Source organism: Macaca thibetana, chromosome 20 (genome assembly GCF_024542745.1).
Source record: "Macaca thibetana thibetana isolate TM-01 chromosome 20, ASM2454274v1, whole genome shotgun sequence".
NCBI classification, from domain to species: Eukaryota; Metazoa; Chordata; class Mammalia; order Primates; family Cercopithecidae; genus Macaca; species Macaca thibetana.
The window spans coordinates 31,218,091-31,239,493 of record NC_065597.1 but is presented as its reverse complement, the minus strand read 5'-3'; the positions used below and the strand labels follow the sequence as shown (position 1 = coordinate 31,239,493).

Sequence of the window (21,403 nt, the reverse complement as noted above, 5' to 3'; positions counted from 1 at the left end):
CACGCTCACATGTTGAAATCCTCACCCTCAAAGTGATGCGAATAGGAGGTCGGGTCTTCGAGAGGTGATGAGGTCAAGGGGCAGAGTCCTCATTAATGGGATTGGTGCTTTATAAGAGGCCCTAGAAAGCCCCCGCGCCCCTTCTGCCATGTGAGGGCACAGTGAGAAGATAACCGTCTATGAGGAAATGGGCCTCACCAGACACTGACTCTGCTGGGATCTTAATGTTGGACTTCTCAGCCTCCAGAACTATGAGAAAGAAACCTCTGTTGTTTATAAGCCACCTAATTTATGGGGTTTTCCGGGTTTTTTTAGAGACAGGGTCTTGCTCTGTCACCCAGGCTGGAGCACAGTGGTGAGATCATTGCTCACTGCAGCCTCAACCTCCTGGGCTCAAGCAATCCTTCCACCTCAGCCACCTGAGTAACTGGGACTGCAGGTGCACACCACCACACCCAGCTAATTTTAAACCAATCTGTAGAAATAGGATCTTGCTCTAGTGCCCAGGCTGATCTCAAACTCCTGGCCTAAAGTGATCCTCCAGCCTCGGCCTTCCGAAGTGCTGGGGTTACAGGTGTGAGTCACCATACTTGGCCTCCAATTTATGGTATTTTGTTACAACAACCCAGATGGACTAAGACAACTCTCATAATCAATATCATCTTGCTTATCATCACCACCACCACCGTCATCATCATGATCACCACCATCACCACCATCATTATCACCACCATCATCACCACCATCATCATCACCACCATCATCACCATCACCACCATCATTACCATCACCACCACTATCATCACCATCATCATCACCACCTCCACCATCATCACCATCACCACCACCATCATCATCATCATCACCATTGTAACCATCATTATCACCACCATCATCACCACCATCACCACCACCACCATCATCACCACCATCACCATCATTGTCACCATCATCATCACCATCATCACCACCACCATCATCATCACCAACATTATCATCATCACCACTATCACCATCATTACCACCACCATCACCATCACCGCCACCATCACCATCACCACCATTGTCATCATCACCACCATCATCCCCATCACCACCATCATCACCATCACGATTACCATCATCACCATCACCACCATCACAATTACCACCATCATTGCCATCATTGTGGGATGAGTCTCAACACTGTCCTCATCATGTGTGACCTGGACTGTGGGCCAGCCCCTCGGGCTCTGCTCTGCTAACCTACATTCTTTGTCTCTGGTTCCTGAGGAGCTGGGAGTTGAGACCCAGTAAGGTGTTGTTGAGACGCTTGTGACTCCAAATTCCACGAGAAAGAGGACCTCCCATTTTCTTTCCTTGTTACAGTATGTCATCTTCCCGCACAAGTGGATAAACCTTGACGTCTGTCTCCATTTCCCAAAAGAGTTACCAAGGGGGCGCTTTCCGAACTACCTGGCTCAGACTTCTTTTCCAGCGTGGCCTGGTGAGTGCCAAGGAAAAGAAGCTGAAGCTCTACCAGCAGCCTCAGACCTGACACGATGTCCCTGCTCCATCTCCCTGCAGGAGCCATGCTTACTTCAAACGCTTTCGCCAGCTCAGACTGCCATAGCAGAATGCCACAGGCTGCATGCTTTCAACAAGAGGAGTTTGTTTCTCACACAGTTCTGGAGGCTGGAATTCCAAGATCAAGGTATGGCTGACTTGGCTTCTGATAAGGGCCCTTCCTGACTTGCAGGTGGCTTCCCGGCTGCCTCCCCACGGTGTCCTCACCAGGTGAGAGAGGGAGCTCTAGCTTTTTCCTCTCCTTGTAAGGATCACTTGTAACCGATCCCATCATGGGGTCCCACCTTCATGGCCTCATCTAAACCTAATCACCCTCCAAAGTCCCCCCTCCAAATACCATCACACTGAGGGGGTTAGGGCTTCAATATACAAATTGGAGAGGGAGACAATTCTGTCCATAGCAGGCCCTGGGGTCCCCATCCCAGCCAGAGTAACTCCACAGAAGCAACCAATAAATCTCCAAAGCCACCACCATTGCCCACCGAACATTTCACCTCTGCCTGTGTTCTGAGAGCGGGACCTGTTCATTGTTCTGTTTTAATTCTCGGCAGGGCCTATGACCATGTCTGATGTTCAGGGAATGAAGGAGTGAAGAAAGTAGGAATGAAGGAAGGAAGGAAGTAGCTCCAGCAGTTGGTTCCCAGGCAAGAAGCTGGTGGGGTTCTGACTTCTACCCTGATTCACACCCTTTCCTCCTGCCCTCAGAGTGGTCCTTCTCCTGCTCTTGTTCATTCATCCCCTTTAGCCCTTTTGTATTCTCTTCTGTAGCTGAACCACAAACAACAAATACATGATAAATATTTTCCAAGCACATCAGATGCATCGTGTCAATTTCCCTGCCCCAGCCCAGTGGGGTGGGTGATGTCTTTGCAGCCCCCACTTGCCAGGGGCACCTTATGGGCATCCAGATCTCCAGACCACAGAGCCAGGGCCCACCCAACCGCATGGTGCTGTCTGCTCTGTACGCATTCCACGAGCTCCGTGGCCTGGCCCAGCCCCAGTTGGAACCTCGGGTGCCCTTCACTCTTCCAAAAGAGGTTGTTTCCTTTCAAAGAAAGGAAAGAGTAGAACTGCAGACTGCGTTTGGCTACACAGCCTGGGAACAAAATAACCCACACAAACAAAATCCACAAGGAGCCCCAAGCCTTCACTTCAATCCACTTGGCTTTCAACACCCTCCTGGTCTCATATTTTCCTTTCTATCCTTCAGAGGAGGGTAGCTCATAAGACTTTCTCTCTCGCCTCTGGTAATTGTTTCCCAGTGCCCCTAGCACTGCTATATAACAAATGACCACTGACTTAGAGGCTTCCAACCACACACATCTAGTCTCTCCCAGTTCTGGAGGTTGGAGGTCTTAAGGTCCAGGTGTTGGCAGGGGCTGGCTCCCTCTGGACACTCCTGGGAAGAGCGATGATGAATATCTATTGTTCTAAAGTCCAGTTTGTGGCAGTGTGTTCCAGAGGCAACAGGAAACTGATACTCCATAGAAGTCAGTGGGAAAGCAAGACTACAACAGATCATAGCACTCCTGTTTACACAACATACTTCCCCAGTTCAAGCCAGCACCCTCCTCTGCTGGGTTCTCCAGCAGCCTCAGCTCAACCTCTATCTCAGCCCACCAAATGCAACAGAGATGCTTCTAAAACACAGTGTTGCTTCCAGCCTGGAGTCTTCAATAGCTCCCCATTGCCCTTAGTACAAACACTGATCTGAAGCATCCATTGTGAGGCTGCAGCTGTGTGTGATCTCTGGATTTACTGCTCCAGCTCATGCTCTGCTCCCTCTCCTTCCTGTCCTCCCTCCTCCACCTCCTGAACACGAACCTCCACTACTTTCACAAACACACCACCTGTCCTGTTGTGTCAGTTAAGAGGGTGAGTGCCTGGCGTGGTGCCAGGTGCATGGTGGGGCTATGCTGGGACTGAGCAAGGCGTCACCTCTGATTCAGCCACTACCCAGGCAGGTGCCCAGGGATTCCACTTTTCTCCTCTAAAGATGACAATATTGGGCCTGAAATTAGCCTTAATGGTCTACCCCACTCTTGTGAGTTTATAACAATCAAAACATTTTGGGCCACGAAAAAAATTGCCCAGAAAAACGAGGAGGTTTTGGCCTGGTGTATCCAGATTAGCTGTTTGTGTGGATTGAGACCCACCTGCAAAGCCCCCAGCCCCATGTATGGGTACCCATTTTGCAGCACAAAGGGTCAAGACAAGGCAACAAGAGAGAGAAGTAGAGGAAGTAACAGGGTGGGCGGGGTTGGAAATTGGGTGGGGAGGGTTGGAAATTGGGTGGGGGGGGTTGGAAATTGGGTGGGTGGGGTTTGGAATTGGGTGGGCGGGGCTGGAAATTGGGTGGGTGGGGTTGGAAATTGGGTGGGGAGGGGTTGGAAATTGGGTGGGGAGGGTTGGAAATTGGGTGGGTGGGGTTGGAAATTGGGTGGGGGGGGTTGGAAATTGGGTGGGCGGGGCTGGAAATTGGGTGGGCAGGGTTTGGAATTGGGTGGGCGGGGCTGGAAATTGGGTGTGTGGGGTTGGGAATTGGGTGGGTGGGGTTGGAAATTGTGAGAAGGATCTTGAAAGTTCCCCAGAGTCTGGTTGCTTCCTGGTTGGTTAAAATTTCTGTGCCTTTTTCTTTTCTTTCCTTTTATTTTGAGACACAGTCTCACTCTGTCACCCAGGCTAGAGTGCAGTGGTGTGATCTTGGCTCACTGCAACCTCTACCTCTACCTCCTGGGTTCAAGCAATTCTCCTGCCTCAGCCTCCCAAGTACTTGGGATTACAGGTGCCTGCCACCACACCCGGCTAATTTTTTGTATTTTTAGTAGAGACGGAGTATCATCATGTTGGCCAGGCTGGTCTTGAACTCCTGATCTCAGTTGATCCACCTACCTCGGCCTCCCAAACTGCTGGGATTACAGGTGTGAGCCCCTGTGCCTGGCCTATGCCTTTTTCTATGGCAACGATTAGCACAGAAAACAATTCCCCCATAGGGGCACTTCCCCAGCACCCAGCCCAGTGCCTGGCATACAGTAGGAGCACAATAAGTGCATGTGGAATGGGTGGATAAATGAACATGCCCAGTGCTTTTCTAGAGGGCAGGTCCCAGGGGTGTACACATGTCCAGGTGTCCAAATACCCCTCCCCAACTCCAGTCAGAGAGAGACCCCAAGCATTAGCATCCTTATCCCGTCAGCTCTTCCCCGGTGCTATCTGGAGACATGCATTTGGGTTGTTATGATCAGAAATGACAGTAGCAATTTGTACTTGGGAAGGTCCAATAGAGGTATAACTGAGTCAATGCAGCCGACTGTGTTAGGAGCTACACTTCCTCAAGGCTCCAGAGGCTCTCTCTACAAAGGGCCAGTGCATAAGCGATGTCCTTTCAGTGTTTTTAATGAGACATCCTCCCCTCATTGGGGAACATTCTAGACACAAGGTTTGAGAAAGAAGGACCTTCCTTTCCAAAAGGGAAAAATGAGGCCACATTTAGCTTACTGAGCATCCATTCTAAATGGCATTTGAGGTGCCTTCTATGTGCAGAAGCAGGTAGTGACACAAATGCATGAGTGGTGCATGGTCCCCATGCCAGGGACTAGTATGGAAGGCTCTGCTTCTCAAACTCCAAGACAGGTGCCCCCGGAGTCTCGTTGAGATGTAGATTCTTGTGCAGTGAATCTGGGCAGGGGGAGGGTCTGCTTTTCTAACGGGCTCCCGAGGGCTACAGAGGCAGCTATCCTGGTCCGGGATCCATGTTCCCAGCCTGAAGACCGGTGGCACTGGCCATCCCTGAGAGCTTGTTTGATATGCAAATTCTGGGGCATCCCAGACCTCCTGCCTCAGAATCCCTGGGAGTGGTGCCTGGGGACCTGGGTTTATACAGGCCTCCAAGAGATTCAGATGCCCTGGCAAGTGTGAGCACCATGGGGGCCAGACCACGGCAACAGCCCATCCAGGAGCTGCACTTTGCCCTTCCCGCACGCTGTAAGATATCATTAAGCAGCCCATGCCGTCCACTAGGCCAGGCGCAGCCTCAGCACCCTCCAGGCAGGAGTCCAGGTCCCCAGGATGATCGTATGACACCCCAGGTCTACATAGACACTAAGCAGACAGCAGATGGTCCCCCAAGATGTGTTAGATGCTACCCAAGTGAGACGTGAAGTTACCTGGGTGCTCGGTCTGGGGAGGGAGCAACCTCTGGTGCTCTGGGGGAGAGGAGCTGTTGAGGTGTCACAGGAGAGGTGAGACGTGATCTTGGGCTTGGAGGGGAAGGAGGAGTCGTCCAGGGCAGCAAGGGAGGGCACTCCAGGCCGAGGTCACAGCACGGGCAGAGGCACAGAGGTGGGAAAGCTCGTTGCTTGGAAACTGCGTAAATCAGCTTAGAGCCAGGCCCTGAGCTCCAAAATGGAGATGGGGTCATGGGAGGAGAACCGGGGAGCAGGCGAGCCAGGAGGCTGGTGTGAGAGACAGGGCCTAGGACGCATCCCGGGAAAGCCCCTGCCCACCCACTTTTCTTCCCAGGCCCCTTTCCTGAGACCCTGCTGGGAAAAAAAAAAAAGAGACGACAGCACAGGAGGAGGAGAGAGGGGTCGACGTGATTTCAGACACTCCAAGATAAACAGGGAAACTAAGAGTTGAGACTCGTTACATTAGCCATGGGAAAAATCACCATTAGGCACCGCATTTTAATACAGCATTCTGTCTGGTTTTGATTTCACAGATGTAAAAAAAAAAAAAAAAAAAATTGCAGGCAATCTGTAATTAAGTTGGACTACTTCAAACTGTTTCTATAAACCATACTTGGGATTCTTCCAGTGTTTCTGAGATTCAATTTACAGAGATTTCTTCAAATCAAAAAAATAAAGAAAAAAGAAAGAGAAAAAGAACCAAACACGGTCCGTGGGGAGCAGCGGTTGGGGTCCCAGCCGGTGTGATGCTCCCACAAGGGGCCTCCCTTTGCTAGTGTAATTGGCGTAATTCACATTGTTCTGATTACAGAGGGCCTGTGAGATGCTGCGTTTAGGACACATTCTGGAGGTTTTCCTTCCTGTGTGCAATTTCATCTGCATCTTTATCAGCGAGAATTTTGCTGTTAATAGAACGTGTGTTCTCACGCTAAGCGTGAAACTGGAGTCACACACCTGGGCAGGTGCTGGGCCCACAGGTGCTAGGTTCTGCGGGGTCCGGTCGGATCTGGGAGACCTAGCTTGGAGGCGTCCACCCCAGGCAAAGAAGAGCTGCCTCAGAGTCCCCAGCCTGTGCCACCCTCTCAGGGCTCCCCCAACCAGGTGAGCTGGATCCTGGGGTCTCCACAGACACCTCGGCTAGTCCTGACCTGCTGGCCAGATACCCACCGGCCCTGCCTTCCAGAGGGCCCCTCTGCATCATCTTCACACCCCAGGGCCTCCCAGCCGCCCCCCCTGCAGGGCTGCTAGAACTTTCTCCCGAGACAAAGCCTGCCATTGTGCCTCCCTGGAACCCGTCTCCGCAGTGGGGGGACAGGGTGTGTTGAGCGTCCCGGGTCCAGTGTCCCCGGCGTGTCCTGCATCTCGGGAGCCAGCTCCTCTGCAGCTGAGGCCCCGTGAGTCACAGCAGCTTCCTCAAATGCTTTGGCTGGCCACATCCCCCTGCCTCGCCAGAACCCTGGATGCCGGAGCCCTCCCAGCGAGAGCCGTGTTTATTTTACTTTACATACATTTTCCAACACGGAGCAGCTTGAACACACGCAGCTCTTACGCCCAGGGCGCACATCTCAGAAGCCCCATGTGCGACTCTGCCTGCCTTATGATCCTCTGTCGGGGAAGGTGGGCCCGCCTTGCTTTGGGGGGACCCACGCCCGACACTGATGTCTCAGTGCTGTCGTCTGCCTCTTGGCCCCTGCTGGTCCCCTCTGGGAGCAGAGGCGGTCGGAAAGCCCCGGGGCCCACATGCAGGCTTCGGGAGGAGGCAGCCCGCCAAGATCGGCTCCCGGCACGTGATGGGAGCCTGGCTCACCTTCCCCCAGCACACGATGGGGCTGGAGCCTCCCCGGTCGGCCTGGCCTGCTAGAAAGGAACGGCTCTGTTTCCAGAGGCTTCTGGCGAAGCCCATGGCCTCCCATTGTTGGCTGATTTATAAGGAGGGGAAAGGCCAAGTGTGGATGCCATTAGCATAACCTAATCCAGATCCCACGACAAGTCCAGGATCCCGCAGGGGAGAGGGCATCCTTGAACGTGAAGGACTGGGTTTGGAAACTTGTCCTACCAGAAGAAACGTCTCCAGGCCCACCCACACCCCCCTTCTGGATGCCCCCGGAGTCAAATGCACTCCTCAGTAAGATGGACCATGAACAGCAGCAGCAGCCGGTGTGGGCCCAGCGATTGGAAGCTCAGAGTGTAGGTACCTGACGGCTTGACTCGTCCCCAGGACAAGGCCTGTGAGCGGGAGGGGGTGCTCTGAGTGTGCAAATGTGTGAGAGCATCTGTCTGTGGGTCTGGGCACACGAGTGTATATGTGTTTGTGTGTGCATGTACTATATTCACGTGTGTGAGTCTGTGAATGTGTGTGTCTATGCATCTGGACACACAAGTGTGTATGCGTTTGTGTGTGCATGTACTATATTCATGTGTGGAGTGCGTGAATGTGAGAGTGTGTGTCTGTGGGTCTGGGCACATGTATGTATGCATGTGTTTGTGTGTGCATGTACTATATTCATGTGAGTGTGCAAATGTGTGAATGTGAGTGTGGGTCTGGGCACACGAGTGTATGCATGTGTTTCTATTGTATTCATTTGAGTGTGTGTACATGTGAATGTGTGTGTGTTATCTGTACACACAAGTATATATACATGTGTGTGTGCATGCATTGTATTCATGTGTGTGTGAGTGTGCGAATGTGCAAGTGTGAGTGTACAAATGTGAGAATTTGAGTGTGCCTGGGTGTCTGGATATGCGAGTGTATGTGTGTGCCTGTGTTCGTATCAATGTATGGGTGTGCCCGTGGTTATGAGTATGTGTCTGTGCCTGGATGTCTGGATATGTGTATGCCTGTGTATCCATGTCTGGGTGTACCCATGGGTGTGAGTGTGTGTGCATGTGTGTCTGGATATGTGTGTGCCTATGTGAGCGTGTATCCATGTTTGGGTGTGGCCATGTGTGGGTGTGTCTGTGCATGGGTGTCTGGATATGTGAGTGCCTGTGAGTACGTGTGTGTATCCATGTCTGGGTGTGCCCGTGGGTGTGACTGTGAGTGTGTGTGTCTGCGCACGGGTGTCTGGATATGTGCATGTCTGTATGAGTGAGTACCCACTGGGTGTGCCCGTGGGTGTGAGTGTGAATATGTAAGTCTTGTGTGTGCATGAGTGTGTTCACATGAGTGTGAGGGTCTGTGCATAGGAGCCTATTGTGTGAGTGTGTGCATGTGGATTGCATTTATGTGAGTCCGTGTCTGTGTGCACACACGTGTCCCCGCACAAGCCAGCCTGAGAGGGAGTGTCCCCTGAACACACCCTGACAGCACTTGCAGCGTGACGAGGTTGAGGGAATGTGTCGCTGAGGTCATAAATGCCTCTCGCACGTCCCAGCACCCTGGAGCACCAGCGGCCCGTGATGCCGGCCGTGCAGCCGTGAAGTCCATGGAGTGTCCCCAATCACCGGGGTTCTGCTTTGCGGTGACCGCAGTGCCACTCACAGCTCTAGAACTCTGCAGCCTCCCGCCTGAAACGGGAACGGGAAGGGGAATGGGGAGGTGGTGCGGGCGTCCACACCTCGAGCCACAGCCGGTGGGAGCCACAGGCTGGCAAAACGGCCTCTCAGTAGTGAGAAGAGACAAACAAACCCAGTGCCAGGAGCAGAGGAAATGAAGACCATGTGGCTAAGAGAAATTGCATTTTTCTTTCCAGTTTTGCTAAAACAGGCTTCTCATTAGCTGCGGCTTTGGGGGTGGCAGAAATCATACGTTTGATCACGGCGCCCTCCTGCTTGCCAAGGGTCTGTCTTCAGCAGGGGCTGCACTGCTGTGCCCTCCTGTCCCTGGAGGCTCTGGTGGCCCCGCTCCCCACACTGCCAGACTGGGGATGGTGCCACACTGCTGTCACCCCGGAATGGCCTGGGGTGATCGGTCTTCCTTAGCACAGAGCTGAGTTAGGAGCTCTAGAATCAGTCCCAGCAACGTGAGGCTCTCCCTCTGGTGTGAGGGTCGTCTCGTCTGCTTACGAGACGGGACCACAGTGCAGATCCCAGCCCGGGCAGGGGAGGGGCAAATCTACGCCCACTTCAAGCTTCCATTTCTGCGCGCCTCAAAGTCGAGGCTTCCTCCAACGCTGCTTGGCCGGCCCCGACGCCTGCAGAGCTCTTTTCACCCCTCTTCTTCCCGCCTCTAGCCCTTGCTGAGTCTTCCCCTGGCCACCGCACCTGGCCTGGGCACACCAGCATCATGCCCATTCCCACATGCCACCCTGGTGGGCCAAAGAGCTCCGCCATCCAGAGCGGGAGGGAGGGTGGGCATCTTTGGGAAAATGAAAGTTTGCTTCACAATGGCTGAGCTTTAAGTAGCAGTGAGGTAGACGAAGACACAAGTGCCTGGCTCCGTCCCAAACGTGGCTGAGCTCCCCATGCTGGTAAGCCTTGTGTGGAAGCGAGGCCAGCTGCCACCCTTTGGAGTCCAGCACCTCCGTGTCCCTCCTTCCCGTGGAGTCCAGCACCTCCGTGTCCTTCCTTCCCGTGGACTCTGGAACGTCCCCGTCCCTCCTTCCCGTGGAGTCTAGCACCTCCGTGTCCTTCCTTCCCGTGGACTCTGGAACGTCCCCATCCCTTCTTTCTGTGGAGTCTAGCACCTCCGTGTCCCTCCTTCCCACGGACTCTGGCACGTCCCCGTCCCTCCTTCCCGTGGAGTCTAGCACCTCCGTGTCCCTCCTTCCCAGTAGGAACAGAAAGCTGGGAAAGCACCAGGGTGACAAGGGAGAGCCCCAGGCAGACGGGCTAGAGGGGAACGGGTGCTCTGGGAAGAAGCTGGAGCAGTTAGGGGCCGCACCCCTCAGCAGGTGTAGGCTGGGCAACCATATCATGGCATCTGGTAAGATGGACACCAAACATCGCCTCAGGGAAAGCATGGAGCCTCGAGAGACTGGCACCCAGGCGGGGCAGGGGGAAGAGCTGGTGAGGGTGAGGGCGGGAAGGGGCGGGAGTGTCCCTGTGATAAGTCTCTGTGTCGCCGCTGCCCCTGACCACACCAGTTCTTCCCCACCTGTGGCCCCAGGGGCTTGGAGCTCCCAGTAGCACAGAGCTGGGACACCCTTCTATGCTCTGCTCACCCAGCTGTTGCCTGCCCTCATTCACAACAGTCCTAGCAGGCCTGGAGACCTGTTTTCCCATCCATGACAAATCCAGAGGAGGAGCCAGAGGGTCTCTGATGCACCAAAGCAGTTGGGGCCTGTGGCGAGCACAGGGAATCTCAGCTCCCAACGAGCTGGCATGTGTTAGGGCTGCTGAGACGCCACAGCACGCCCATCGCACACAGGAGAGGGCTTGGGGATGTGTCTGAGCCACAGCAGTGTTGCCTGAGGAAGATGGACAGCTCAAGCCTGTGGCTGGTGCCCACAAAGCTCTGCTTCGACTCCAAGTGCTTCCCACAGACCCCAATCTATACCCCTGGCCCACTGCCTGCCACCACAGTGGGCTCACCTACATTTCGCCTCTCCGCAGGAGGCCCACCTCCCTCCCGTCTCCCAATCCCCAACCTCCCAGCCAGCTTCCACCTCCCACCTTTGGCTGGGCTCTCCCCACTCCCTAGAGGACCTCCCTCCCCCAAGCCCATGGGCCGCCTTCTCCAAGGACGCCTCCCTGTCCCACCCACCAGGCAAGGTGGGCCCAGCAGCGTCTCCTTTTCACTGTGCACCTCCTCCTGTGGCCGGGTCCTGGGCTAAGGGCTTCACATGCTACTTTTACAAGTCAGGTTTATTGAGGTATCATGTACACACATAAGGCTCACCCCTTTTCGATGTACAGCCGACGACTTGGTAAACGTCTAGAGTGGGGCACTTCTGCCCCGAGAGAAGCAGCCCACATTTTGTCCCTCTGCAGTCAGGTCCCTTCCCGGCCCCCAGCAACCACCTCTCTCTCCTCAGTCCTACAGTTTTGCGTCCTCTAGAATTGTCCTGTGAGTGACTCCTACAGGATGGAGCCTTTTGTGTCTGGCTTCCTTCACTTTGAAGCAGGCTTTGGAGGACCCGTGCGGTGGCACCAGCATCCTGCCCTCGGCACTGCTGAGTTGTAGGTTGTGGGACAGGTGGAGGCACCACAGTTGTTCACGTGTTCGTCTGTGGATGGGCATGTGGGCTGTTGTGAGTGAAGCAACTTTAGACATTCGCACGCAGGTTTGGCGGGGACGTGAGGTTTCATTTCTCTTGAGAGTGGGATTGCTGGAGCCTATGTTAAGGGTATGTTCAACTCATCAGCTCAACTGTCTTCCAAATGGCGGCACCGTTTTCCGCTCCCGCCAGCAACACCCATGACTCCAGGCATGCTGCATTTTCATCAGCACCTGCCATTCTCTGTTTTTCTTTTATTTGTTTTTTCTTATGTTAGCCATTCTAGTAGATGCGCAGTGGTGATTCATAATGCTTAAATGTTAATTTCCCTCATGACTAGTGATATTAAACATCTTATTAAACATCTGAGGTATGATTTCATGTGTTATTTCAAATATTTTACCTACTTTTTAGTGGATTATATTTTTCTTCTTAGTATTGAGTTCTAAGAGTTAAATATTGAGGGTACAAGTCCTCTATCAGAAATGTGTTTTGTAAATACTTTCTTCTGGTCTGTGGTTTGGCTCTTCATTTTCTTAAGTATGTCTTTAAAGAGCAGAGGCTTTTAATTTTGATAAAGTTCAGTTTGTCCATATTTTTTCTTTTAGGGTCATGTTTTTGTATCCTATCTAAGAATCTCTGACTATCAAATTATCACGAAGCAGTTTTTTGTTTTCTTCTAGATGTTTTATGGTTTAAAATTTTACCTTTAGGTCTACAACCATTGTGATTTAGATTTTGTATTTAATGCAAGGTATAAGTTGAGATTCGTTTCTCTCTGTTTTTGAAGACTTATGTCCAGCTATTCCAGAACCACTTGTTGGAAAGAGTGCCTTTATCCCATCAAGTTACGTGGGCACTTTGTTGAAAAAAATCTATCGACCATATATACGTGCGTCTATTTCCGAGACTCTGTTTTGCTTTGTTGACTGACACATTTGTCCTTATGACAATATCACACTGTTTTGATTACAGGAGCATTATTGTACCTCTTGCAAAAATCAAGTGTGAATCTTCCAAGGAAGATTTGGAAGATTTTCTCTTTCAAACTTGTGTGAGTTATTTAGGTGCCTTCACATTTTCATATAAGTTAAGAATTAGCTTGCAGTTTCTAAAAGAAAAAAAAAAAAAAGCCCGATGATTGATCATGATTCCATTGGATCTACAGCTCAGTTTGCAGGGATTTACATCTTAACAATACTGAGTCCTCAAATCCATGAATATGGTACATCTCTGCATTTATTTAGGTCTTCTTGTATTTTTTCTCATCAACATCTTAATAGTTTTAAGTAAACAAATTTTGCACATATTTTGTAAGATTTATCATTAAGTATTTCATGTTTGTGATGTTATGGTGAATACTGCTTTTAAATTCAATTTCGTATTGTCCACTGCTAGTATATGGAAATACAATTGGTTTTCATACATTAACCTTATGTCCAGCAACTTTGCTAAATTTATAAACTCTTACATATTTTCTGGTAGATTGTTTAGGATTTTCTACCTAGATGATCATGTTGAGTGTATATAAAGGCAATTTTATGTCTTATTTCCAATCTGCATGCCTTTTACTTCTTTTTCTGGCTTTATTTCAGCAGCTAGAACCTCTAGCACAGTGTTAATAGGAGTGATGAGAGTGACATTCTGACTTTGTTTCCAGTCTTACTGCTTTGATCTTTATCATATTCTTCCTTCTGCTTACTTTGAATTTATTGTGCTCTTCCTTTTCTAGGATTTTAAGGGTAGAAGCTTATATTACTGATTTGATAACTTTCTTCTTTTCACATATGTACATTTAATACTATAAATGTTCTCCCAAGCACTGCCTTGACAGCACCTACAAATTGTCATAGGTATTTTCTTTTTTGCTCAATTAAACATTTTTCTAATTTCGCTTTGGATTTTTTGATCTATGAGTCATTTTAAAATATGTTCTTTAACTTCCGAATATTTGAAGAGACATACTATTAATTTCTGGCTTAATTCTGTTGTGGCCACGTATTTTACATAATTTCACTTTTTAAAATTTCTTGAGATCTGTTTTATGGCCTGGAATATGGTCTGTCTTGGTGAGTGCTCCATGTGCATTTGTGAAAAAAGGCCAAGGCAGGAGGATCACGAGGTCAGGAAATCAAGACCATCCTGGCTAACACGGTGAAACCCCGTCTCTACTGAAAACACAAAAAATTAGCTGGGCGTGGTGGCGGGCGCCTGTAGTCCCAGATACTCGGGAGGCTGAGGCAGGAGAATTGCTTGAACCCAGGAGGCGGAGCTTGCAGTGAGCCGAGTTCGCGCCACTGCACTCCAGCCTGGGCGACAGCGAGACTCTGTCTCAAAAACAAACAAACAAACAAAAAGTGTGTATTCTGCTAGTATTGAAAGTATTGCTTAATAAATGTCAAAGCAGTCAATTTGGATGATATTGTGATTCAGGGTTCTATATCCTTACTGGTTTCCTGTCTGCTTGTTCTATAATTTACAGAGAGGAGTATTAGAGGAGTATTGAAGTTTCCAGCGATACTCAGGGATTTTTCCATTTTTCCTTTACTTTGTGATCGACGTGTTTTGAAACTCTGCTGTTAGGTGCAAGCATATTTACAATTGCTATATTTTCCTACAGAATGGCACTTTTGTTTATTTATGTTTTATTTATTTATTTGTTTATTTTTTATTTATTGAGACAGAATCTCACTCTGTCACCCAGGCTGGAGTGCAGTGGGACCATGATGGCTCACTGCAACCTCCATCTCCTGGGTTCAAGCAATTCTCCTGCCTCAGCCTCCTGAGTAGCTGGGATTACAGGTACCCGCCTGGCTAATTTTTTCATATTTTTAGTAGAGACAGGGTTTCACCATGTTGACCAGGCTGGTCTCGAACTCCTGACCTCAGGTGATCTGCCTTCCTCAGCCTCCGAAAGTGCTGGGATTACAGGCATGAGCCACTGCACCCGGCCAGAATGGCACTTTTATGATCATATAATGTATCTATTCATCTCTGGTAATATTCCTTGTTCTGATGTCTATTTTATCTGATATTAACATCTCTGCCGCAGCTTTCTTTTAATAGTTCAGAATATAGCTATTTCTGTCCTTTTACGTTCAGTCTATTTATGTTTTTATGTTAATTTTTTTTTACAGACAGCGTAGAGTTGGATCTTGTTTTTATACCCACCCAACCTAAGAATCTGGATCTTTTTATTGGAAAGTGGAATTTAAATCTACCACCTTGACACTTGTTTTCTATTTGTCTCATCTGTTCTTTTTAAATAATTTTTCCTATTTTCTTCCTTCCATTGGATTTTTTTTAAGTGAAAGCCAATTTATTAAGAAATTAAAGGAATAAAACAATGGCTACTCCATAGGCAGAGCTGTTAAGTACTTTTTAAAATTTCCTTTTATCTTCACTATTGCCTTATTTGTTGTACCTTCCCTGTTTGCAGGATCTCCTCCTGCCCACACTCCAGCCCAGGTCCTCCCCTCTCATCTCCAATTCTGCTTTATGGGCTATGACAGCAGGCAGGACATGGACTGCTCTCAGCAGTTTGATCAATGGACTAAGGATAGCACTCCTATGAGAGTGAAAAAGTCAAATGTGCCTGAGATTCGGACGGGGAGCTTACAAAGCTACAGATTGTAAGAGTCATCACCACCTCAAGAGTACGAGGCAGGCCGGGCGCGATGGCTCACGCCTGTAATCCCAGCACTTTGGGAGGTTGAGGTGGGTGGATCACTTGAGGTCAGGAGTTCAAGACCAGCCTGGCCAACATGGTAAAATCCCATCTCTATTAAAAATACAAAAAAAATTAGCCGGGCATGGTGGCACATGCTTGTAGTCCCAGCTACTTGGGAGGCTGAGGCAGGGGGATTGCTTGAACCCGGGAGGTGGAGGTTGCAGTGAGCCAAGATCACGCCATTGCACTCCAGCCTGGGCAACAGAGTAAGACCCTGCCTCAAAACAAAAAAAAATACAAGGCCTGGTTTAAATGCAGGAGGAATCTGGTGAGCAAGTTTCACTCTGATACAACAGAAAAGCCAGGCCAAGCCTTGGCTGTGCCTGGTCTTGGCCGGGGAGCCACAGGCAGGGTCTGCTGGTTTCGGTGTCAGGGGAACATCCCCAGGACCATGTTTGGGATAGGAAGTGCCTTGATGGAAAACTGATACCTTTTTCTTTCCGAGTAACTTTAGAACATGTCACTTCAAATATAACTAATATCCTGATTTCAATGGACTTGCATGGAAGGAAAAGCGAGTTCATTTGCCAGTGGGGGGTGAGGACCGGGAGAGTCGGGGGTAGGGTGGGGAGGAGGGAAGCATTCCACAAGCCGCAAGAGCCTGGACACCTCCAGCCTTCAGTAAACAGCATTTGGATTTGTTGTGCCTGATTCAACCTTGCATTTGCGTGGTGAAAGTCAGGCCTGCCGTGTGTATAGTTTGGCATATGAGTTCAGCTCTGGTCCCCTCGATCCACTTCTATTTTCTCACTCTCTCCCTCCCCGGCACACCCCTCTTTTTCTATCCAGATGAGCAAAGGAGTGAATTAGTCCAGAAATGTTTCTGCTCCAGTCAAACATTATCACCTGTCAGTCAAACATTATCACCTGTCAGTCAGTCACCAGAGACGTGCACGGATGACTTCTCCTTTGCCTCGAGGTTTCTATGACCTGGGAAAAGCCCATCCCATTCCCGGGACGCCCCACCTTGCCAAAACTTTCAAGGTGGGACAAAAGAATCCGTCATTTCAGCATTTATGATCCCATATGTGTTCCGTGCAACATCCGTTTGGGTTGGGCTGTCTCTTTTCTCAAGGCCTCTTTTGACCCAAACTTACTGCAAAGCAGATGAGTGAGCCAGAATCTACGCTGGGCGTTGGGGGTTGTGGCAGAGGCCGGGGCTGTATGTGGGCTGACAGGCCATGGGCCAATCCACCATAGGCAGCTTAGCAACCTGCCAGGGACAAACGTGGTCATCGTGATAACAACTTTCTCCACCTTCATTTTTTTTTTCTATTTCTTTGAGTTTCAAGATTGAGACTTTTTGTAGCAGCTCTTTAATCATGGAAGAGAGGATGGTGTGTGGAGGCCGCCATCGCCTCTCTGCTGTCCAACGCCCTAGTGAAGAAGCTCCTGGCAGGGGCTGGAGGCATGGCCTGGCCAGGCCTGGCTAAGTTCCTTGGCACTGAAGAACAAATCTTTGACGCCTCTGAAATGTTGATGGAAAGCATGTAGGCATCCTAGCCAGCTCCCCTAGGCCCAGGTCCAATCCATCATGTTCCCTGCACTGCACATCTCTGGGTGGATGGCCTCGAGGAGCAGCGCCAGTGATGTCAGCTCGCTCTGGCATCTCCCAAGACAAAAGCATCCCGGGGTGGAGAGCAGGAGGCCCTGCGTGATGACGGACAGAAGGCTGGAACTTGTGAGCTCTGTGCAGTCTGGTGCTAATAACTCAGGATCCCCATCTAATGGAAGCATTTTATGAGCTATGGTGGGTGCAGGGTGCCAGATGTCCTCAGGCCATCAAGCTGAGATCCCCCAGCCCTCTGGGAGTGGAGTAGCCCTGGTGTGGCAGAAGGCAGATGGGAACTTCAACAAGCAAGACGGCCTGTGTTTGAGTCCTAGCTTCACCACACACTAGACACCTGGTGTTTCTGAGCCTATTTGTCATCTATGACTTAGGAAGGATAATCATACAAATTTAGGTAAGATAATTCCTAGATCATCATATAGATCAGGGCAGCATCCTCCAACTCCAGAATTAAAAGGACCAGTGAAACGGATTTCCTCTGTTTCTGCTTCACTGATTCTTCCTTTTATTCTCTTCTCCTTTCTGGTTGTTGAATTTCATTTGCTCTTCTTTCTCTAGTTTCTCAAGGTGATAATTGAATTGGGACCTTTTTTCTCTTCTAACGTAAGCATTGAATGCTATGCATTTCCCTCTGAAGTGCGGCTCTACCTGCACTCTACACAGTATGATGGATTGCATTTCCATTTTCATGCAGTTCCAAATATTTTCTAATTTTCTTAGTGATTTATTCTTCGAAATATGAGTTATTTAGAAGTGTGTTCTTTAATTTCAAATATTTAGGTGGTCTCCAGACATCTTTCTGTTACTGATGTCTAGTTAAATTAACCCTCTTGTGGTCAGAAAACATATTTTGTATGATTTTAATCTTCTTAAGTGTATTGGGATCTATTTCATAGCCCAGAATGTAGTTCACCTTGATGAACGTTCCATGTTTATTCTGTGGTTAGAGGGAGTTTTCTGTAAGTGCCAATTAAGTAAAGCTGATTGGTAACGTTCTTCAAGTCTATATGTTACTGACTTTCTGTCTGCTGATTCTATCAGTTGTTGACAGAGGGCTGTGATGATTTTCCAATGTGTCTGTTGGTGAGATTATGTTCCCAGTCACCCATTCAAAATCTATTCTAGGTGCTGCTGTGCAGGGATTTTGCAGGCATCATTAAAGTCTATAATCGGTCCATGTTAAGTAGGGGAGTTATCCTGGGAGGGCCTGACTTAATCAGTCAGAAGATCTTAAAAGCTCAGGAAGCCTTTCCCAAGGGAAAGAAGAAATTCCTCCTAAGAACAACGACTCCGGCTTGTGTCTACGTCATGTCAACCCCCGTTCACACTTGCAGACAGCCCTCACAATGACATAAGCCTACTTCATTTACACACACGTGTACACACACACCCTGTTCACACTTGCAGACAGCCCTCATGACATAAGCCTACTTCAATTACACACACGTGTACACACACACACACACACCGTTGATCCTTGAATAATGCAGGGGTTGTGGTGACAACCTTTGCACAGTTGGCAATCTGCAAATAACTTTTGACTCCCCAGAAACTTAACTATGAATAGCCTACTGTTGACCAGTAGCCTTACCAATAACAGAAATAGTTATTAATACATATTTTATATATGTATTACATACTATATTCTTACAATAAGGCTAGAGAAAAATATTATAATCATAAGGAAGAGAAAAGATATTTACTATTGGTTAAGTGGAAGTAGATCATTGTAAAGGTCAACATCCTCATTCTCTTCATGTTGGGTAGGCTGAGGCAGAGGAGGAAGAAGAGGGGACTGGTCTTGCTGTCCCAGGGCTGGAAGAGGTGGGAGGAAATCCACCTATAAGTGGACCCTGCAGTTCAAACCCATGTTGTTCAAGGATCAACTACAGATAGATGATAGATTAGATAGACAGACAGACAGACAGACAGACAGATAGATAGATAGATGGATAGATGGATAGATGGATGGATGGATGGATGGATGGATGGATGGATAGACAGACAGACAGATAGACAGATAGATGCATGGATGGATGGATGGATGGATGGATGGATGGATGGATGGATGGATAGATAGATAGATAGATAGATAGATAGAGATAGATAGATAGGTAGATAGGTAGATAAATGCATGGATGGATGGATGGATGGATGGATGGATGGATGGATGGATGGATAGATAGATAGATAGATAGATAGATAGATAGATAGATAGATAGATAGACAGATAGATAGACGGATGGATGGATGGATGGATGGATGGATGGACGGATGGATGGATAGATAGATAGATAGATAGATAGATAGATAGATAGATAGATAAATGCATGGATGGATGGATGGATGGATAGATAGATAGATAGATGGATGGATGGATGGATGGATGGATGGATAGATGGATGGATGGATGGATGGATGGATGGATAGACAGACAGACAACTTCTGCTCCTCTGGTTATACTCTGACTGATCTGATACAGGGGTACTGAAGCCTCCAGCTATAATTTTGAATTTCTCTATTTTTCTGTTCAGTTCTATCAGGTTTTGCTTCATGTAAGTTGAAGCTATTATTAAGAATGTACGTATTTAGGATTTTGCGTCCCCTTCATGAACTGACCCCTTGATCATTATGAAATAACTGTCTTTATCTCCACTAATATGCTTTGCTAGCAAGTCTCTTTTGTCTGCCATTAATAGAGCCCCTCTATCTTTCTATTGATTAGTGCTAGCGTGATATATCTTTTTTACACCCTCTTTTAACCTACTTGTGCTTCATGTTTACATTGCATTTCTTGTAGGCAACATATACTTGGGTCTTCCTTCTTCACTGTATCTTAACAATTGTTGTGCATAATTTGGAGGTTAATTTACATTTAAGGTAATTATTGATTATGTTTGATTTAAATTTATCTTCTTGCAATTGTTTTCTATTTGCCCCCATCTGTTCTTTCTTTCTTCTTTCCTTTTTTCATGCCTTCTTTTAGATTAATCCAGGGTCTTATCTTTAATGATTCTCTTTTATCCTACTATTGAATTATTAGCTATCCCTTAATTTTTTTATTGAATGTTCCAGAGTTTATAATATGCATTTTAACTTATCACAGTCTACTTTCAAATGATACTGTTCCACTTCATATAGAGTGTAAGAATCACTAAGCAGTGCACTCCCATTCCCCCAACCTCATTTTTTGTGCTGTTATTGTCATAGATCTTACTTCCACATATACTATAAACCCCAAAATAAATTTTTAAACTTTTTTTTTTTTTTTTTTTTTTGAGACGGAGTCTTGCTCTGTCGCCCAGGCTGGAGTGCAGTGGCTGGATCTCGGCTCACTGCAAGCTCCGCCTCCCAGGTTCACGCCATTCTCCTGCCTCAGCCTCCCGAGTAGCTGGGACTACAGGCGCCCGCCACCTCGCCCGGCTAGATTTTGTACTTTTTAGTAGAGACGGGGTTTCACCGTGTTAGCCAGGATGGTCTCAATCTCCTGACCTCGTGATCCGCCCGTCTCGGCCTCCCAAAGTGCTGGGATTACAGGCTTGAGCCACCGCGCCCGGCCCAATTTTTAAACTTTTAAACAGTGAATTATTGAGAAAAAAATGCATTTATCTATCTTTTGCATTTACCTCTATAATTACTCTTCACTGCTTTGTGTCACTCTAAATGTCCACCTGGAATTATTTTTCTTCTGCTGAAGGAAGAAAAATAAAGAAATGTTGAAGAAAGCCTTTAACATTTCTTGTAGAGCAGATTTGCTGACAATGAATTCCATCAGTTTTTATTGGCATAAAATAATCATTATCTCCAATTTTGAATGATATTTTTACTGAATTAAAAAAGTCATTCTTGGCAGGTTCTCCCCACCAACCCCCTCCTTAGCACATGAAAGAGGTCTTCCCATGGCTTTCTGGCTCGCATGGTTTCTGTCAAGAGATCTGCTGTCTCTCATATTTTCTTCCTCTATACATAATATGTCTTTTCTTATCTGGCTGCTTCTAAGATTTCTCTTTATCACTGGATTTCAGAAATTTGTTTATAATATGCCTTGATGTGGTTTTTCTGGTATTTATTCTACATGGGATTTATCAAGCTTCTTAGATCTGTGGGTTTATCCTTTCCAATAAATTCAAAAAATGTTTGGCCATTATTTCTTCAAAACATTTTTCTGTCCCTGCCTCTCTTCTCTTTCTAGATCTGCAGTTACACATAGGCACAATGCTTTGATATTATCCCACAGGTCACCAGTGTCCTG

At 48.1% G+C, this 21,403-nt stretch overlaps 1 protein-coding gene across 1 annotated transcript in view; it reads left to right on the top strand.

The window, feature by feature from the left end:
* Positions 1-21,403, top strand: part of KLHDC4 (kelch domain containing 4) — a 723,698-nt gene that overhangs the window by 227,179 nt on the left and 475,116 nt on the right. The window lies entirely within an intron of this gene.